Raw genomic sequence first — 22408 nt, 5'->3', positions numbered from 1 at the left:
ATGGAGGGACGAATGGAGACGTGTCGTCTTCAGCGATGAGAGTCGCTTCTGCCTTGGTGCCAATGATGGTCGTATGCGTGTTTGGCGCCGTGCAGGTGAGCGCCACAATCAGGACTGCACACGACCGAGGCACACAGGGCCAACACCCGGCATCATGGTGTGGGGAGCGATCTCCTACACTGGCCGTACACCACTGGTGATCGTCGAGGGGACACTGAATAGTGCACGGTACATCCAAACCGTCATGGAACCCATGGTTCTACCATTCCTAGACCGGCAAGGGAACTTGCTGTTCCAACAGGACAATGCACGTCCGCATGTATCCCGTGCCACCCAACGTCCTCTAGAAGGTGTAAGTCAACTACCCTGGCCAGCAAGATCTCCGGATCTGTCCCCCATTGAGCATGTTTGGGACTGGATGAAGCGTCGTCTCACGCGGTTTGCACGTCCAGCACGAACGCTGGTCCAACTGAGGCGCCAGGTGGAAATGTCATGGAAAGCCGTTCCACAGGACTACATCCAGCATCTCTACGATCGTCTCCATGGGAGAATAGCAGCCTGCATTGCTGCGAAAGGTGGATATACACTGTACTAGTGCCGACATTGTGCATGCTCTGTTGCCTGTGTCTATGTGCCTGTGGTTCTGTCAGTGTGATCATGTGATGTATCTGACCCCAGGAATGTGTCAATAAAGTTTCCCCTTCGTGGGACAATGAATTCACGGTGTTCTTATTTCAATTTCCAGGAGTGTAATTTGACTGAAGTTACGTAATTCATAGTTAAACTTTTTCTTGACAACAATAAAATTTTGCAAAGTTTTATTTTGATGGTTTTTGGGATGGATCATAATTAGTAATGCAATAGTGCTGGCAAAAATTAATTCTATTCTGAATGAAATGATTTTACAAACGTTGAAATGGGAGTTACTTTTTACAACAATCTTACAACTAGCAATGCGCAAACATACCTTCAGTAGTCTTGAGTTTCTCAAAAAATTAATTCAATAATATTAGTTCCTCTTATGAGAATAGTTAGCTGATGTCTCTGTACATCCGTTTATAATCTCTTGTAAATCATAGCTGGTGGCTGGCAGGCACACCGCTCCTCTCAACCTCTCGCTTCAGACCTGCTACTGACTCGATTCACTTCTCGCTTACTACTGACTTCCTACGAACGCTAAAGTGCGGTCTCTCCTGCCAACAATGCTTTCTGGTGCAGACAATCCTTGCTACCATTACAAAATGTATCAATGCGCGGTCTTTCCCACTCTTTTCTTAAGGTCCATACACGGTCTCTCCCGCCCTTTTTAAAATTATATCAATGTGCGGTCTCTCTTACCAACAATGCTTTGGTGCATACTTTCCCTGCTACCACAATTATTTCCAACATGACAAATATTAATTATTCCTACTTAATCCTATTAATAAAATATAAACATCTTTCATAAATTGTGGTTTGGCAATACATAATAGAAATATACACGTCTTACAACGTTACAACGTTAGTGTAATACAAATGTATTGAGAATATGTTTGCCCCGTTTGTATAAGAACTGTCATGCCAACTGTAATTATCTTTGTAGGATGGTATGAAAGTGGACACGCCATCACGCATCTGTGTGGATGTTGGGATTACTTCACACTCCGTTTTGAAAAGGGGGATTATTTGTTTATTTACTTACTGCTTATTTATTCTGTCCAGATTAGGGCCGTAAGGCCTGTCTTACATTTAGCCGTTAACAACTCATACCAAAGACACTACAAAACCTCCCAATAATAATAATAATAATAATAATAATAATAAAATAATAGTAATACTGATAATAATGGTAATAATAACAATAACTGAGGCTAATAATAACAATAGTAATAATGATGGGAAACGGCATTTAGAATGATGTAGATTAGCTTACCACACATATTTAGTACTGTCAGAAACGGAAAGGTCCAAGGAAGAGCAGGAGATTGAAATGATAGTGACAGTGGCTGTTAGGGAAGAAAATAGTGAACTCTGCGGACAACAGGCAGTGAAAAGTTTTCAGGGAGCAGACTGACGGGAATGAACTGCACAGAATGTAGGAGATATGGCTGTTGTGACAGAAGGTGGACCATTAGCTGTCTCTTGAAGTGTGGAAGGAATTTAATTTCTCTGACGTTGTCTGGAAGATTGTTTTAAAAACGTGCTGCTGATACAGACAATGATTTAGAAAATATGGTAGGGCTATGTGATGGTACAAAGCACTCCGTCTTCAGGCCACGAGTGGCCTACCGGGACCATCCGACCGCCGTGTCATCCTCACTGGAGGATGCGGGTAGGAGGGGCGTGGGGTTAGTCGTAAGATGGTATTCTTGACCGAAGCCGCTACAATTCGGTCGAGTAGCTTCCCAATTGGCATCACGAGTCTGAGTGCACCCCGAAAAATGGCAACAGCGCATGGCGGCCTGGATGGTCACCCAAGTGCCGACCACGCCCGACAGCGCTTAACTTCGGTGATCTCACGGGAACCGGTGTAGCCACTGCGTCAAGGCCGTTGCCGCCATGTGATGGTAGAGAGAGAATCTTACTTTGTAGAGAGCGAATATGTCTGCTGAGCTGCTCAGATAGTAGAGTAAAAGATTAAAGCAAAGAAGAGGGCGTCCAATGATTGAGAAGACTATAGAGCAAACATAGAGTACGCTTATCGACACGTATTCATGACAATTGTTTGTAGGCTGGTGTGATATGGTCGATGAACCGTACGTCACAAACGTGTCGTACACAAGCATTTATACGCAATTCCAGCCTGCATGAGGATTCGTACGGAAGCCCTTGGGTCTTCTAGATTACTCTTTAACAACCAAATATTTACATAGTTGGCCCCAACCGTACGGCAGCGGTATGGGTAGAAGCCCCCCCCCCCCCAAACGACACCGGTGTGGGTAGGAGCCAAGAGCTAGGTTGTTGGTGCTCACTAAAAAATTCGCCTGCCAGTTCTCTCGAAAACTGGCTGAACTTGTGCTGCGCGGACATAGTCGTTCTCAGGCCGGAGTGATGCGCCTACCGCAGGTGATTGCACAGTATCTGGGGCCTCTTCCGCGGTTCACGGCAGTCACAGGCGGCGGATTCGAAGGAAAACGAAGTTAACAACATCTGGATGAGGCAATTACCGTGGGATTGATGTCCCATTCGGCTATTTAATGGAGATGGCGCGCGCATGCGCAGCATAGCTCTCGTCTGGACATGCGGTCGCTATCGATGTTGATTGATTTTGCCGCTGCCGGAACGAATTTCCGCGACAGGCGAAATAACGCTGTTAGCGGGCACAATATAAGAAGATTTCTCTTTCATGTGGCGGGCCGCACATAATGGCGGTCGTTTCGGCTTTTGATGGGGCCCGGCGCATTGACAGTCTGTGACGCGAATGCCGGTGACAGTTTCGCGAAAATACTATTGCCGAAGCAATTACGGCGCTTGTCAAAAGTTGTCGCTTTAACGGCAATAAACTTGCGGTCGTATTAACATGCGGTAATCGTTTCCGACGAAAATTAACCGCGGCCCGGCTTATCCCTGCACAGCGGTCAAGAGCGCACAGTGGGAGGGAAAAGGGGGGGGGGGGAGGGTGTTCGGTTGGGAGGTAATTCTGTGCTCTGGAAAATAGAGCGCCGGTGCGTGGAACAGCGCAGGTGGCATGGAGAAACTCTGCAGCAAAATGTCTCTCCCTCTTTTTATACTACAAAACCGTCAGTTTTCGTTTTTTGCAGTTATATTGTGCCCGATACTAAATACGCTGCTAATCTTCCGATATAAGGTATCCTGCAGCATATACACTACTGGCCATTAAAATTGCTACACCAAGAAGAAATGCAGATGATAAACGGGTATTCATTGCACAAATATATTATACTAGAACTGACATGTGATTACATTTTCACGCAATTTGGGTGCATAGATCCTGAGAAATCACTACCCAGAACAACCACCTCTGGCCGTAATAACGGCCTTGATACGCCTGGGCATTGAGTCAAACAAACCTTGGATGGCGTGTACAGGTACAGCTGCCCATGCAGATTCAACACGATACCACTGTTCATCAAGACTAGTGACTGGCGTATTGTGACGAGCCAGTTGCTCGGCCACCGTTGACGAGACGTATTCAACTGGTGAGAGATCTGGAGAATGTGCTGGCCAGGGCAGCAGTCTAACATTGTCTGTATCCAGAAAGGCCCGTACAGGACCTGCAACATGCGGTCGTGCATTATCATGCTGAAATGTGGGGTTTCGCAGGGATCGAATGAAGGGTAGAGCCACGGGTCGTAACGTATCTGAAATGTAACGTCCACAGTTCAAAGTGCCGTCAATGCGAACAAGAGGTGACTGAGACGTGTAACCAATGGCACCCCATTCCATGACGCCGGGTGATACGCCAGTATGATGATGACGAATACACGCTTCCAATGTGCGTTCACCGCGATGTCGCCAAACACGGGTGCGACCATCATGATGCTGTAAACAGAACCTGGATTCATCCGAAAAAATGACGTTTGCCATTCGTGCGCCGAGGTTCGTCGTTGAGTACACCATCGCAGGCGCTCCTGTCTGTGATGCAGCGTCAAGGGTAACCGCAGCCATGGTCTCCGAGCTGATAGTCCATGCTGTTGCAAACGTAGTCGAACTGTTCGTGCAGATGGTTGTTGTCTTACAAACGTCCCCATCTGTTGACTCAGGGATTGAGACGTGGCTGCACGATCCGTTACAGCCATGCGGATAAGATGCCTGTCATCTCGACAGCTAGTGATACGAGGCCGTTGGGATCCAGCACGGCGTTCCGTATTACCCTCCTGAACCCACCGATTCCATATTCTGCTAACAGTCATTCGATCTCGACCAACGCCAGCAGCAATGTCGCGATACGATAAACCGCAATCGCGGTAGGCTACGATCCGACTTTTATCAAAGTCGGAAACGTGATGATACGCATTTCTCCTCCTTACACGAGGCATCACAACAACGTTTCACCAGGCAACGCCGGTCAACTGCTGTTTACGTATAAGAAATCGGTTGGAAACTTTTCTCACGTCAGCACGTTATAGGTGTCGCCACCGGCGCCAGCCTTGTGTGAATGCACTGAAAAGCTAATCATTTGCATATCACAGCATCTTCTTCCTGTTGGTTAAATTTCACGTCTGTAGCACGTCATCTTCGTGGTGCAGCAATTTTAATGGCCAGTAGTGTAGTTTCACCGGCTCCTCCCAAATGTTCGGAGAGAAAGTAATTCATACCAATGTGAATTTCTGAGGGAAGTCATTTACACAGGGTGGACTTTTTTTATTTTGAAACACTACAGCATCACCAGCCTTCCGTGGTCTAGCTGTGCTGATGATCCAGTGAATATAAACCATAGGGCAGTGACATTGCGTCACTGCAGTACACTTTGGAGGTGTGGTTTTGGGACTCGGAGTCCCTTACCACCCTGAAACGGTGACAGTACTCTTCTGTCTGGCATTAAAACGTAGTCCGACACGGGCAGGTAAAATGGGAAAGTCGTGGACGTGGAATGGAGGGCTAGTCCATCCGTGGTGGGCGTGCCAGGCCCAGCGCTAGTCCTGTTCTGAAGCCTATTCTTCGAGGTTGGTCAGCGGAACCGGATGGCGATGCCAGCGACGTGGATGCTTAGTCCCAACATGGCGTAGTCCAAGGACAGTGTCCTGTAGGGCAGCCACTTTCTCATAGAGCCGCCGCGCGTTGTTGCGTATGGTCTCCTCGAGGGGGACGATATCTGCTTCCTCATGGAGAGTCACAATCCGCGTGAGTGGTGGGGCGTGCAGGCTTCGCCAGAGAACCTTGTTCTGCAGGCGCTTCAACGGCCACATCCTGGTGAAACTAATCGTGACCCATGCAGTGGAGCCATACGTGAGCGCAGGCAGGATAACGGCCCAGTAGATACGGAGCTTCGTAGTCAGGTTAAGAGGGCGCACAAGACCCTGGACAGCTTTTGCTCCTTGTTGGCGACATACTCTGCATGACAGTGTGTAAGTAGGCTGTTTAGGTTTTCTTATATTGGTAACGCCACGTAGCGCTCTGTATGAAAATCACTGGCTGTGCTGTGTGCAGTCTGTGGCTAGTTTGCATTGTTGTCTGCCATTGTAGTGTTGGGCAGCTGGATGTTAACAGCGCGTAGCGTTGCTAGTTGGAGGTGAGCCGCCAGCAGTGGTGGATGTGGGGAGAGAGATGGCGGAGTTTTGAAATTTGTAAGACTGGATGTCATGAACTGCTATATACATTATGACTTTTGATCACTGTTAAGGTAAATACATTGTTTGTTCTCTATCAAAATCTTTCATTTGCTAACTATGCCAATGAGTAGTTAGTGCCTTCAGTAGCTTGAATCTTTTATTTAGCTGGCAGTAGTAGCGCTCGCTGTATTGCAGTAGTTCGAGTAACGAAGATTTTTGTGAGGTAAGTGATTTGTGAAAGGTATAGGTTATTGTTAGTCAGGGCCATTATTTTGTAGGGATTTTTGAAAGTCAGATTGCGTTGCGCTAAAAAAAAATATTGTGTGTCAGTTTAAGCACAGTCATGTATAATTTTTCTAAGGGGACGTTTCATATGTCGACCCTTAGCCGAGGATACCTCACTGGAATCTTCTGATTTTTTTCTTGTAGTTTGTGTAATTAATGCAGATTTTGTTTATTGCTAGCGCGTAATTGTAGAGAGAATCTCCTTTGTAGTTGCAGTCTTTCATTGTTGTACAGTAAAACAGTTGTGGCATGCATGTAGATTTGCACCAAGTATTTCGCAGCTGCGCTTGCAATTAACTAGATATTATTTTCAGTGCTATGTTAATGTGTTCTCTTATTTTTGCTCTTCAAATTGTGTTTTTCTGTGTTATCGTGTGAAATATTGTGACAATAATGGCGTGTGAAAAACGTAATACTAGGCTCCAAAGTAAACTGAGACATGACAGTGAAGACGAAAGCACTGTGTTAGCGCCACCGTGTAATGAATTAACTAATGTTCAAAGTAGTAATTTGGTAATTGTGCATAGGGAAATGGAGCGGGCTGCAAATAATGGCCCTGACTAACAATAACCTATACCTTTCACAAATCACTTACCTCACAAAAATCTTCGTTACTCGAACTACTGCAATACAGCGAGCACTACTACTGCCAGCTAAATAAAAGATTCAAACTACTGAAGGCACTAACTACTCATTGGCATAGTTAGCAAATGAAAGATTTTGATAGAGAACAAACAATGTATTTACCTTAACAGTGATCAAAAGTCATAATGTATATAGCAGTTCATGACATCCAGTCTTACAAATTTCAAAACTCCGCCATCTCTCTCCCCACATCCACCACTGCTGGCGGTTCACCTCCAACTACGTAACGCTACGCGCTGTTAACATCCAGCTGCCCAACACTACAATGGCAGACAACAATGCAAACTAGCCACAGACTGCACACAGCAGCCGGCCGGAGTGGCCGAGCGGTTCTAGGCGCTACAGTCTGGAACCGCGCGACCGCTACGGTCGCAGGTTCGAATCCTGCCTCGGGCATGGATGTGTGTGATGTCCTTAGGTTAGTTAGGTTTAAGTAGTTCTAAGTTCTAGGGGACTGATTACCTCAGAAGTTAAGTCCCATAGTGCTCAGAGCCATTTTGCACACAGCACAGCCAGTGATTTTCATACAGACCGCTACGTGGCGTTACCAATATAAGAAAACGTAAACAGCCTACTTACAAGTGGAACAGCAGCTTTCGGTCCATCCGGACCCCGAGATAGGTGGTCGTCGTGGACCAGGCCACCTGCACGCCCGCAATCGAAATATTGCGGGGGAGCACTGGGCGCCGTTTCGTGAAGTAGACTGCCGTAGTTTTGGCGGCATTAAGAACGATTTTGTTTGTCCGGCACCAAGTGATGGTGGCGTCCACCTGTCGTTGGAGGCGGGCGATGACGGCGTCAGTGATATAGAGTGACGTGTCATCAGCATATTGTGCCAGGCGGCACTCGGGGATGATCGGAATATCATTCACGTAGATGTTAAAAAGAATGGGAGATAGTACGGATCCCTGTGGAGTGCCAGCTGTCAGTGGGCGAATACCAGAACGCATTCCCCAGTGAGGGGTGGACCAGACTTCATTAGGCAATAATATGACCATTCACAGACAGAAGTACCGAGCGAGATGGCGCAGTGGTTAGCACACTGGACTCGCATTCGGGAGGACGACGGTTCAATCCCGCGTCCAGCCATCCTGATTTAGGTTTTCCGTGATTTCACTAAATCGCTTCAGGCACGGCGACTTACTTCCCCATCCTTCCCTAATCCGATGAGACCGATGACATCGCAGTTTGGTCTCCTCCCCCAAATCAACCCAACCCCCAACAGACAGAAATGGACTGTTCCCTGCGCTGTCGATAGATGGCAGCACAGTGACTTGTCGATAGGTACCAACCCCAAGACACTGCTCTATTGAGTTAGCGTGCACGATGGCGGGAAGAAGGTTATCTATCGAGCAGTCCATAAAATGTGCTCCCTTTTCTTGGTTACGAATAGTTTATGCGAAGTGATGCAAGTGTCAGTGCTGTAAATCGCAAACACTATGGCCAGTCGAGAACTTTCCGAACTCCTGACTCACAAGTACGTGTTGTTGTGGAACTGGCATCCTCTCTTGAAAAATCGAAGCCTACCAGTCATTTGTCGACCCTGCTGAACATATCGAGGAAAAGTTTGCGAAGAGGTTTGCGTGACTTGCCATTCCACCCAGAACATATTCGTGCGCTGGACGACGACGACTTGGGTCTGTTGAGGTGATGCTCACCAACTTTCTGGAGGATCCCCACACTATGTTCCTCACCTCATGTGATGTCTGTCCCTGGTCAGCGCGACGAAATGTCATACCTAACGGCCCGGGTTCGATTCCCGGCTGTGTTGGAGATTTTCTCCGCTCAGGGACTGTTTTGATGAAAGTGTTCATAACAAATGGATAAAAATCAGGGAAGGACTCATGGACTCTGCTAAAGAAGTGCTAGGAATCAGAGTATCTCAAAGCACCAGGAAAGAATGGATAACAGAAAACATGTTGAAAATGATGGAAGAGCGGGGAAAGTGGAAACGTGCAGAAACTGAAGAAGGCAAAAAGAGGTACAGGAAACTGAATAATGAATTATGAAGAGAAACTGAAGAAGCAAGAGAAAAACGGATGAAACAGAAATGCGACGGAATAGAGAAAATGGAGAAAGAGGGAAAGCATGAAATGATCTATAGACTGGCTAGTGAGATAGTTTTTGAACATAAAAGAAAGAGGAATAACATGGAAATAGAAAGAACGGATGGTACTCTAGCAGAAGAATCACAGGAGGTTTTGAACAGATGGCAAGAATATATTGAATGTCTGTATAAGGGGGATGAAATGCAAAGCGAAATTAAGGTTGAAGAGGAGCAATATGTGCCGGAAGATAGAAAGGGATTTACCATCTTGGAAGCAGAAGTAGAAAAGGCGCTGAAGGAGATGAAGAATAGAAAGGTATGTTGAATAGATGATTTGCCAGCAGAACTGTTGAAGAGTCTGGAAAACAAGGCAAGAAAAGAAATAGTCTACCTCTGTAACGAGATATATGACAAAGGGAATGACCTGAGGACTTCCTTGCAACAGTTTTGATACCAATAGAGAAAAAGAGAAACACTCAAAAATGTGAAGAACACCGGACCATCAGTCTAATTTCTCATGGAGATAAGGTCTTGCTGAGAGTGTTGAATAGGAGGCTATATGGCAAGCTGGATAGAGGGATTGCAGAGGAGCAGTTCGCATTTAGAAGAGGAAAAGGCACAAGAGATGCTATTGGCCTGTTAGGAACTATAGGGGAAAGATATATGGAAAAAGGTAGGAGAAATCTTTGCTGTTTTTATAGATTTAGAAAAGGCTTTTGACAAAGTTCAGTGGAACAAGCTGATGGATATTTTGAAGAGGAAAGGAGTAGATCGGAAAGAGAGACGACTGATACAGAATCTCTATTCACACCAGAAAGTAAGGATAAGGACTGGAAATGAAATGTCAGAAGGAGGTAGCATTGGACGAGGTGTTAGACAAGATTGTTGCCTTTCCCCACTGTTGTTTAACGTATACCTTGAAGAGATTATTGCGAAAGGCTTAGATGGGAAAAGAGGAATATGTATTGGTGGAAAGAGAATAGAATGTATAAGATTTGCTGATGACATGGTATTAGTGGCAGAAAGTGAGCGGACAGTGAATAACATGCTGAAAGATCTGAATGAAGCTTGTGCGGAATATGGGATGCAAATAAACACAGAAAAAACAAAGAGTATGGTCATCAGTACAAGACGCAGACTGTCCAATATTAAGATAAGACAATCTACGATTAGCCAAGTAAGTGCATTTAAATATCTTGGAAGCACAATAACTGAAGACATGAGATGTCACTAGGAGGTGAAAACTCGAATTGCCATAGCGAAGGAGGCATTCAACAGAAAGAGGAGACTCTTATGTGGCAAATTAGATAAAGGACTAAGGAAAAGGCTTGGCAAATGTTTTGTCTGGAGTGTGGCACTATATGGGGCAGAAACATGGACGCTGAGACGAGAGGATGAAGAAAGGTTAGAAGCATTTGAGATGTGGATGTGGAGGAGAATGGAGAGAATAAGCTGGATGGAAAGAGTGAGTATTGAAAGAGTATTGGAAAGGGTTGGTGAGAGAAGATGTCTGCAGAAGGTTGTAAGAGAAAGGGAAAAGAACTGGTTGGGACATTCATTGAGAAGGGAGTGCTTGCTAGTAGATGCTTTGGAAGGATTGGTTTGTGGGAGAAGACTGAGAGGAAGAAGGAGATACAAGACGATAGACGACATAAAGGGAAGAGGAAATTATGCAGACATGAAGAGGATGGCAGAAGACCGGACAGCCTGGAGAACTGCCATGTGAAAACCTGCCTTTTGGCAGAACACTGATGACGATGATGATGATGATGAGGGACTGGGTGTTGTGTTGTCCTTATCATCATCATCATTTCATCCCCGTCGACAAACAAGTCGCCGAAGTGACTTGCACCAGGCGAACCGTCTACCCGGCGGGAGGCCCCAGCCACACGGCATTTCCAACACCTCATGTGATGTATCGTCAGGACTGACGAGGCCAAATTCCACACATTAGGGGCGGCGAAAGAACACAACTGTGCGGTCTGGCGGCGCAGAGCCCCCGTGTCACCAATGAGTATTACACTCCTGGAAATTGAAATAAGAACACCGTGAATTCATTGTCCCAGGAAGGGGAAACTTTATTGACACATTCCTGGGGTCAGATACATCACATGATCACACTGACAGAACCACAGGCACATAGACACAGGCAACAGAGCATGCACAATGTCGGCACTAGTACAGTGTATATCCACCTTTCGCAGCAATGCAGGCTGCTATTCTCCCATGGAGACGATCGTAGAGATGCTGGATGTAGTCCTGTGGAACGGCTTGCCATGCCATTTCCACCTGGCGCCTCAGTTGGACCAGCGTTCGTGCTGGACGTGCAGACCGCGTGAGACGACGCTTCATCCAGTCCCAAACATGCTCAATGGGGGACAGATCCGGAGATCTTGCTGGCCAGGGTAGTTGACTTACACCTTCTAGAGCACGTTGGGTGGCACGGGATACATGCGGACGTGCATTGTCCTTGTAACACCACAGCTCTTAATGCTGTATGGATTTATTTTCCTTTTGCTTTATTTAAGGTCACATTGTTGATCTTCTGTAAATGTGTTTAAATCGATAACATAAAATTGTGTATTCTTTTCTTTGTCAAACCTTTGATGTCGTGATTTGATTCTATGCAAAGTAGTGTATCTGCAATTTATATTCTTTGTCCCATTTGGAGGGAACAGAACTTATTGTAGGTAATTGTAATTTTGTGTGAATAATTTTTTGTTGAAGTGTTAATATGTGAAAATGTTCTGTTCTATTTAATGTATTTGTTTGCTGTTATGTAAATTGCTGATCCTCACTTAGGGCTCTTAGTTATTCTGTATGTAAAAGGTGTAGTGGTTCCCCTCGGGAACGGAAATGTGCAGAGCGCGCAAATTGTGGTTGGCATAGGTGGAAAAGGTGGAACTGATAGTCAGTCGGATACGAGCAACCAGTCGGAAAGGAGCTACGAGTCTGTGCACTGTCACTGTAAAGGTGCATATCGTGCAGATTCAGAGAGAGGCTTTTCCTGCTTCTTTCTAAAGCCTCGGATGGGTGGATAAATAGCTGGAACTATTCTGGAATTTGTATGAATCATCGCCATGAAGATACGATAAAGTCCGGCAATTCTACCTGCAATTCCACCTACCAACATGCAGTTGCCACCACATTGCGCAATCACTGTAACGTAATACTATATTGATGTACAGTGAAGGATCAGCCTAATGGATTTGTTAATGTGCTGAAATATAAGGTAATTCATATCGGAATTTATTTACCTAATACCTTGATTTTACTCCTCATCATAACACCTCTCAGGGTCCTCTCCGTTTGAAGAAAAGTGATTACCGAGTGTCCTTACTGAAAGTACGTTGAAGCCTAGAGCTTTGTTAAATAATGCCTCTTGAACTTATTAAAAAGATACTTAAAGCTAAAGTGGTAACAGAATGAGTTAAAGCAAATGTTATTTCTCCAATAATAATCTTTCTATTGAAACTGCTATTTAAAGTGCTGTTACTAACTTCAAACTTTAGGCTGAGTCTTATAAAGTAAATGATCACGTTGTTGTCGGTGGTAAATTCTAAAAGGTGAGTCAGTTTCTTGCAATTTTGTCAACATTGTGTTTCGTTGTAGTAAAAGTGAGAAAGCTGCAGTTGTGAAACTTTACATTCTCATGTATGCCAAGTGTTTGTCTCTCTTGTGTGCATATTAACAGTATAAAGACCACTCATTTTGTGTAAACCCTGAAAGTGATAGTGTTTTTCTGTATCTGTTATCATTTTGAAAATAGTTCCTACTGCTCTAACTGTTAGCTTCAATCTTAAAACATATGTGTGTCAGAGTTCATTGCACTCGCGTGTGGCTAAGTCTAGGTTGTGTCTGTCGTATTGTCCATTATAGTTACTTATACCTACTTTCATAAACGAGAATGTTAATCTTTCTCTTGCCTAATTAGGCTGGCGACCGTTTCCCTTATTCTATAAACAGTATAACTAGGCAAAATTTTGTTTGTCACTATTCCAATATTAACGTAATTCTGACTTTCATTTCCGATAAGCCACTTCCATTAGGAACAATACGGTCAACTTAACAAAATTCCTCTCAGAGGGTAACACTGCTCTGTAGCTTTGTGCCATAGTTACTTTTACAAAATTGTTTTATGTTACAACCTGCTTCTGGCATTGAGGTTATGGTACAGTAGTTAGCAGACGGGGAGTGTTATATCCTGTCGGAACAGCAAGTTCCCTTGCCGGTCTAGGAATGGTAGAACGATGGGTTCGATGACGGTTTGGATGTACCGTGCACTATTCAGTGTCCCCTCGACGATCACCAGTGGTGTACGGCCAGTGTAGGAGATCGCTCCCCACACCATGATGCCGGGTGTTGGCCCTGTGTGCCTCGGTCGCATGCAGTCCTGATTGTGGCGCTCACCTGCACGGCGCCAAACACGCATACGACCATCATTGGCACCAAGGCAGAAGCGACTCTCATCGCTGAAGACGACACGTCTCCATTCGTCCCTCCATTCACGCCTGTCGCGACACCACTGGAGGCGGGCTGCACGATGTTGGGGCGTGAGCGGAAGACGGCCTAACGGTGTGCGGGACCGTAGCCCAGCTTCATGGAGACGGTTGCGAATGGTCCTCGCCGATACCCCAGGAGCAACAGTGTCCCTAATTTGCTGGGAAGTGGCGGTGCGGTCCCCTACGGCACTGCGTAGGATCCTACGGTCTTGACGTGCATCCGTGCGTCGCTGCGGTCCGGTCCCGGGTCGACGGGCACGTGCACCTTCCGCCGACCACTGGCGACAACATTGATGTACTGTGGAGACCTCACGCCCCAAGTGTTGAGCAATTCGGCGGTACGTCCACCCGGCCTCCCGCATGCCCACTATACGCCCTCGCTCAAAGTCCGTCAACTGCACATACGGTTCAACGTCCACGCTGTCGCGGCATGCTACCAGTGTTAAAGACTGCGATGGAGCTCCGTATGCCACGGCAAACTGGCTGACACTGACGGCGGCGGTGCACAAATGCTGCGCAGCTAGCGCCATTCGACGGCCAATACCACGGTTCCTGGTGTGTCCGGTGTGCCGTGCGTGTGATCATTGCTTGTACAGCCCTCTCGCAGTGTCCGGAGCAAGTATGGTGGGTCTGACACACCGGTGTCAATGTGTTCTTTTTTCCATTTCCAGGAGTGTATTTACAGTCTCCGGGTGTGGTGGTGTGTGATGGGCCGATTTACCCACTCTGCCTGGAAGGTCGCGTCAAGGGAGAACCCTACCTTCTGTTACTGAGGGATACTGTCATCCCAGAAGTTCAGGACAGAATTTTGAAGAGCAGTGGTGGCAGACAGGTGGTGTTCCGCCCCACTTCGCCAATATGGTTCGGGCGTTCTTGCATAAAGTGATTCCTGATCGCTGGATTGGCCGTCGATGACCTGTGGAATGGCCAGCCTGATCTCCCGACTACGCACCACCTGATTTTTTTCTTTCGGGTTAACCTAAGGATAAAGTGCACGCTAATCCCATTACCAGTAAGCAGCATCTGCGTGGGGTGACTGTTGAGGATTTCAACAACGTTCTGGTGGACACTTGCAGGAAGCCCGAGTAGACGTGGACGGCGACAGGTCGACCACTAATTCTGAACTCGATGACTGTGTCTACATCGCATCTACATATATACTCCGCTAGCCACCAAGCGGTGTGTGGTGGAGGACACAATTCACGCCAAATGTCATATTTTCTCCCCTCTGTTCCATTCGCGGATCACGCGGGGGAAAAATGACTGTCTGAACACCTCAGCACGAGCTCTAATTTCCCTTATCTTTGAATGGTGATCATTGAGCGATTTGAAAGTTGGTGGTAATAATATATGCTCTATATCCTCGGCGAAGGTCGTATTTCGGAATTTAGTGAGCAGCCTCTTCCGTTTAGCGCGTCGTCTATCTGCAAGTGTGTCCCACTTTAAACAGTCTATGAGATTTGTAACGCTCTCACGACGGCTAAATGTAACAGTCACAAATCTTGCCGCTCTTCTTTGGACTTTCTCAATCTCTTGAATCAGACCCAACTGGTAAGGGTTCAAGTGGCTCTGAGCACTATGGGACTTAACAGCTATGGTCATCAGTCCCCTAGAACTTAGAACTACGTAAACCTAACTAACCTAAGGACATCACACAACACCCAGTCACCACGAGGCAGAGAAAATCCCTGACGCCGCCGGGAATCGAACCCGGGAACCGGGGCGTGGGAAGCGAGAACGCTACCGCACGACCACGAGCTGCGGACCCTGGTAAGGGTCCCACACAAACGTACTCTAAGACTGGACGAACTAACGTATTGCAAGCAATTTCCTTTGTTGAAGGACTGCATCGCTTCAGGATTATACCAATCAATCGTAATCTAGAGTTCGCTCTGCCTGTTACGTGTGTAATCTCATCATTCCATTTGAGATCATTTCGAATAGTGACACCCAGATACTTGGCGAATGTTAGCAATTCCAAAGACTGGGAATTTATTTTGTACTCGTACATTAATGGGGATTTTCGCCTTGGGTCCGCTGCTTTTTACGATTTACTTAAACGATGTGGTTGATGGTATTGACAGCGGCATTAGTCTACAGGAAAGTAGTATCACACGAAAGTTGAGAACAAATCAATGAGGATTTGCAGAAAATAAATTCGTGGTGTAAGCGTTATCCCATTTTTGTCACCCTTACTAGCATTTATCAATAAAAATAACACAAAACCAAAAATTGCCTACTTGATTTTGGTCCACCCTGTAGATCAGATCTTCATTATAATGCAGATTTTAGGAAAATCTATTGAACTCGGGATTTGCACGAATTGCATCACTTCTCCAGCACATAAAAGCACTGAGAGAGAGAGAAAGAGAGAGAAAGAGAGGGAAAGCAACTATACCATGCTTTGACCGAACTAGTAATCCCCGTAAATTTGCTAAGGTTTGTGAGAACGACAATGAATGAGGTACAGAGCAGCATAAGTGCGGGAATGACGCTGTCTGTTCCACTGCATACACTATGGTATAAGGCAAGAAGATGCTCTGCCTTGGACCCGATCAATACTGTTTCGGATAAGGTTATGAGGAATGCAGAATTGCTGAGCACTTGACAATCTTTTTATAAATCCGAGGACGTACTCTCAAGAAACATTTGCAAGAACTCAGAAGGCAATGGAGGGGACGTTCATCGCGCTTGGGCAGCCCAGCAGGACTATGACGTGGAATATGAACTTGGAGAAAAGAAAAATACGAAGAACTTCAAAAAGCTATTTTCTGTGACAGGGCAAGTGACTTCTTTCGAATACTGCACTGTATTTACACTCCTGGAAATGGGAACAAGAACACATTGACACCGGTGTGTCAGACCTACCATACTTGCTCCGGACACTGCGAGAGGGCTGTACAAGCAATGATCACACGCACTGCACAGCGGACACATCAGGAACCGCGGTGTTGGCCGTCGAATGGCGCTAGCTGCGCAGCATTTGTGCACCGCCGCCGTCAGTGTCAGCCAGTTTGCCGTGGCATACGGAGCTCCATCGCAGTCTTTAACACTGGTAGCATGCCGCGACAGCGTGGACGTGAACCGTATGTGCAGTTGACGGACTTTGAGCGAGGGCGTATAGTGGGCATGTGGGAGGCCGGGTGGACGTACCGCCGAATTGCTCAACACGTGGGGCGTGAGGTCTCCACAGTACATTGATGTTGTCGCCAGTGGTCGGCGGAAGGTGCACGTGCCCGTCGACCTGGGACCGGACCGCAGCGACGCACGGATGCACGCCAAGACCGTAGGATCCTACGCAGTGCCGTAGGGGACCGCACCGCCACTTCCCAGCAAATTAGGGACACTGTTGCTCCTGGGGTATCGGCGAGGACCATTCGCAACCGTCTCCATGAAGCTGGGCTACGGTCCCGCACACCGTTAGGCCGTCTTCCGCTCACGCCCCAACATCGTGCAGCCCGCCTCCAGTGGTGTCGCGACAGGCGTGAATGGAGGGACGAATGGAGACGTGTCGTCTTCAGCGATGAGAGTCGCTTCTGCCTTGGTGCCAATGATGGTCGTATGCGTGTTTGGCGCCGTGCAGGTGAGCGCCACAATCAGGACTGCACACGACCGAGGCACACAGGGCCAACACCCGGCATCATGGTGTGGGGAGCGATCTCCTACACTGGCCGTACACCACTGGTGATCGTCGAGGGGACACTGAATAGTGCACGGTACATCCAAACCGTCATCGAACCCATCGTTCTACCATTCCTAGACCGGCAAGGGAACTTGCTGTTCCAACAGGACGATGCACGTCCGCATGTATCCCGTGCCACCCAACGTGCTCTAGAAGGTGTAAGTCAACTACCCTGGCCAGCAAGATCTCCGGATCTGTCCCCCATTGAGCATGTTTGGGACTGGATGAAGCGTCGTCTCACGCGGTCTGCACGTCCAGCACGAACGCTGGTCCAACTGAGGCGCCAGGTGGAAATGGCATGGCAAGCCGTTCCACAGGACTACATCCAGCATCTCTACGATCGTCTCCATGGGAGAATAGCAGCCTGCATTGCTGCGAAAGGTGGATATACACTGTACTAGTGCCGACATTGTGCATGCTCTGTTGCCTGTGTCTATGTGCCTGTGGTTCTGTCAGTGTGATCATGTAATGTATCTGACCCCAGGATTGTGTCAATAAAGTTTCCCCTTCCTGGGACAATGAATTCACGGTGTTCTTATTTCAATTTCCAGGAGTGTATTTATGACACAGATACATGATACTATTTTTAAACATAGTCGCCAAGCCTTTCTAAGCGACGATCGGAATGTTGTGTTACCCGTTTAATTACTCTACTATAGAAATCTTTTGTGACGCAGCCTTTCGAAAACAACTGTGTAAAGTTCTCATCGTCGGAAAACCCGTAGTTCCTGCGAATCAGTTCCCCGATTACCTATACATTGTACTCTGTGAACGATTGCCTTCCCGAACAACGCTAGCCACACCCGAGCGGCCTTGGTCAGATTGTTGGCCGTATTTCACTATACGACATTGAATATGGACCTGCAGCACCAAAATTTCACACTGCATCTGTGTGCAATTTAGACCTTTTTCACATATGAACCGTACTGTCCCACGTACTTTAGCTTTGGAGTACGTCTCCAGTTTGCTGCGTCATTTCACTCCTACGCAGTGCTGAACCTGTTATTCGTACCATCGATGAACCGATGTCTGCAGGACATCCAGAACAAAAATTCTCTTCTGCTAATGCGCCACTTCTGTTGCTCAAAGGTCTTACCGTGGGACGACGCGTGTAACTTACTTTTTAACGTACACTCGTATACGTCTGTTGGGAGAGCACCTACAGTGAACATGCCACACTCAGTAACTCTGGGTAGTTACACTTTAGAGAGGTGAGCAGTCTAAATATCTGGGATCGACAATCAACTACTCAAGCGACACAGGTATGTTATGAAACTAAACAGAGATAAACAGTAGTCAACGCAGTCTATTTTTCACTGAAAAAATTATTTTTCACAAGGCTTCAAAATTACCGTTCATACAACAATAGATTAGCGCTAGTTGCTCACCCCCGCACACTGTATGGCTTGCATAATTTTTTTTTGTGTTTCTTTAGTCGAATTTTGATGTTGTTCAAAAATTACAACAACTTATGAACTTTTCAAGTTAAGTAAGACCATAGAAGCATGGTCTTTCCCAAATGTACTTCTGACCAAAAAGCTATTGTGGTAACTGGAGGCGTAGGTTTTTGTCAATGATGCATTTTGCGTGCTTATGAAGTTATTTCCGCAGAAACTTTCCATCCCCTAACCCATATTTCTTTACAGCTCGCCAATAACTGAAATACTAGTTTTTATAGATTTCACTTAAATTTTTTTAATGTAACGAAATATTTTCTGAAAAATTTTTGTCCGCTGTTTCATCCTTTTACGGATTCAGTGGCCTATTTCAACCCCTTAGGGATGGAATAACGAGAACACCTTCTTTAACGACACCTGCAGTATAAGAACAGCACCCTCTGCAAATTTCAAATTTCTGTTCTCATTGATTTCGGTTGGGCGATGATGGGGCAGTGAGTCAGTCAGTCAGTCTATCGGGACACTGCGTTTCATATACACTATAAGACTAGCTTAGCGCCTGCTGCTTCGCGCCTGTAAACTGTAATGTCTGCACAGGCTTCTAAACATTTCACGCTAATTAAGGCCATAGAATCATGGTCTTTTCTGGATGTACTTCTGATGAAAAAGCGATTCCGGTAGCTGGAGTACAAGGTTTTTGTTAATCATGCATTCTGTGTTCTTGTGGTGATATTTCTGTAGAAAGTTTTATCTCCCATCACATATTGTATGGTGGCATGACCTCCTGACCTGCAAATCTAATAAGTAAATCGCAAGTGCGCACCGAGGTTGAAAAAGTCGAGGCTGGCATACAAAACATGACAGCCACAGGAATTTACGTTCTAAAGAGACAACCAGCCCACTGGGAGGCCCGTCCCTTCAGAGGGGTGAGTCAACACACGCCTACTTCGGCCAGAGCGACTGCCCAGAGAGAGGACAGCTTTTGCCAGAGCGAAGGGATAACAACCCCCATGTTCAACATAAAAGCAGATTCTGCTACATTGTGTGGGAGTGCCCAGAAGACGCATTTTTTGACGGACCGACTGCGAAGTTACGGGGTTCTCACAGGAGGACAGTATATGCCTAATGGAGATGCTACATACACTCCTGGAAATTGAAATAAGAACACTGTGAATTCATTGTCCCAGGAAGGGGAAACTTTATTGACACATTCCTGGGGTCAGATACATCACATGATCACACTGACAGAACCACAGGCACATAGACACAGGCAACAGAGCATGCACAATGTCGGCACTAGTACAGTGTATATCCACCTTTCGCAGCAATGCAGGCTGCTATTCTCCCATGGAGACGATCGTAGAGATGCTGGATGTAGTCCTGTGGAACGGCTTGCCATGCCATTTCCACCTGGCGCCTCAGTTGGACCAGCGTTCGTGCCGGACGTGCAGACCGCGTGACACGACGCTTCATCCAGTCCCAAACATGCTCAATGGGGGACAGATCCGGAGATCTTGCTGGCCAGGGTAGTTGACTTACACCTTCTAGAGCACGCTGGGTGGCACGGGATACATGCGGACGTGCATTGTCCTGTTGGAACAGCAAGTTCCCTTGCCGGTCTAGGAATGGTAGAACGATGGGTTCGATGACGGTTTGGCTGTACCGTGCACTATTCAGTGTCCCCTCGACGATCACCAGTGGTGTACGGCCAGTGTAGGAGATCGCTCCCCACACCATGATGCCGGGTGTTGGCCCTGTGTGCCTCGGTCGTATGCAGTGCTGATTGTGGCGCTCACCTGCACGGCGCCAAACACGCATACGACCATCATTGGCACCAAGGCAGAAGCGACTCTTATCGCTGAAGACGACACGTCTCCATTCGTCCCTCCATTCACGCCTGTCGCGACACCACAGGAGGCGGGCTGCACGATGTTGGGGCGTGAGCGGAAGACGGCCTAACGGTATGCGGGACCGTAGCCCAGCTTCATGGAGACGGTTGAGAATGGTCCTCGCCGATACCCCAGGAGCAACAGTGTCCCTAATTTGCTGGGAAGTGGCGGTGCGTTCTCCTACGGCACTGCGTAGGATCCTACGGTCTTGGCGTGCATCAGTGCGTCGCTGCGGTCCGGTCCCAGGTCGACGGGCACGTGCACCTTCCGCCGACCACTGGCGACTACATCGATGTACTGTGGAGACCTCACGCCCCACGTGTTGAGCAATTCGGCGGTACGTCCACCCGGCCTCCCGCATGCCCACTATACGCCCTCGCTCAAAGTCCGTCAACTGCACATACGGTTCACGTCCACGCTGTCGCGGCATGCTACCAGTGTTAAAGACTGCGATGGAGCTCCGTATGCCACGGCAAACTGGCTGACACTGACGGCGGCGGTGCACAAATGCTGCGCAGCTAGCGCCATTCGACGGCCAACACCGCGGTTCCTGGTGTGTCCGCTGTGCCGTGCTTGTGATCATTGCTTGTACAGCCCTCTCGCAGTGTCCGGAGCAAGTATGGTGGGTCTGACACACCGGTGTCAATGTGTTCTTTTTTCCATTTCCAGGAGTGTATTTCCGCATTGGTCGACTTAAACGAAACGTTATTCTCCCGTTCAAAAGTGCAACGCTGATTGGCGGAATATTTTTGATGCAATGAGCCAGAGGAGTGAGGGAAGACAGCGAATGATATACCCATGCAATTTTTCCAGAAAAAGGGGCTGCTGTTTCGTTGTCGTACATGTATGCAAAGAGCGAGGAACAAAGTCTCTCCTCAGTACTTAACTGGGAGAGCACCTCTGTCATTAGCGAATCGGAGTGCTACTCTGTATTGAGTTGCTCGCGATTAAGCGTTGTTCACTGTGTTGGCCACCACACTTATTGTGCGGTGTGAACACGGACAGAGTACTAGTTAAACGCCTGATAGCGAATATTGAGTGGCATCGCGGTGGACTGGTTATCTGACCAGTGTACCACGCCAATAGTTAGACTAGGGGCGGATAGAAGTCCTTGACTTCATCAAGGCATAGGGAGAGTTTGATTGGTGTAGGTCAATCCAGATAGAGATAGTTGTGTTATTTGTCAGCAGCGAGCGACGCAGGCAGCAGTCGTCGCAGCTCACGGCATTGTGCGCTACAGCGTATGCGAGCCCCATCTGTCCTCCATAACAGTACACTTCATTACATTTCTCACGCGACAGCCTTGAGCGTACCTAGAAAAATTATTCAAGTTGTGTAGGGCGGCTCTCATCCATTCTTCCGAGTAAATAACATTCTTAAAGAAAACGGAGAAAAGAACGGTTAGATACTTTGTAAAATAATAGCATTCCTATCCATAAGAGGCAATCTACTGTTCCGAAAAGAACCCAGAAATTTATTGTTTTATAAGATAAAGTTTCACTTGATTTCTCAGAATTGTTTGCCATAAATAATATTTTTCGTTAGTTTAATGTTTTTCTTACACTAACTAGCAATACTACAGTACCCAAGTATTCCACTAGTTATGTAAGAATACAGAATATTTTTGTGTCTTTTCCTTACAGCGGACGACTCCAGAAGATATTTGTTGCTGAATGTTTTTCAAGCAGTTCTTATTGGTACATTAGGAGCGTCTGTATGACTTCTGTAGTAGTGTGAGGTGGAAATTGT

This window comes from Schistocerca cancellata, chromosome 9, assembly GCF_023864275.1.
Source record: "Schistocerca cancellata isolate TAMUIC-IGC-003103 chromosome 9, iqSchCanc2.1, whole genome shotgun sequence".
In the NCBI taxonomy this organism is placed as follows: Eukaryota; Metazoa; Arthropoda; class Insecta; order Orthoptera; family Acrididae; genus Schistocerca; species Schistocerca cancellata.
The sequence above is the reverse complement of the archived record's forward strand: the minus strand, read 5'-3'. Positions refer to the sequence as shown.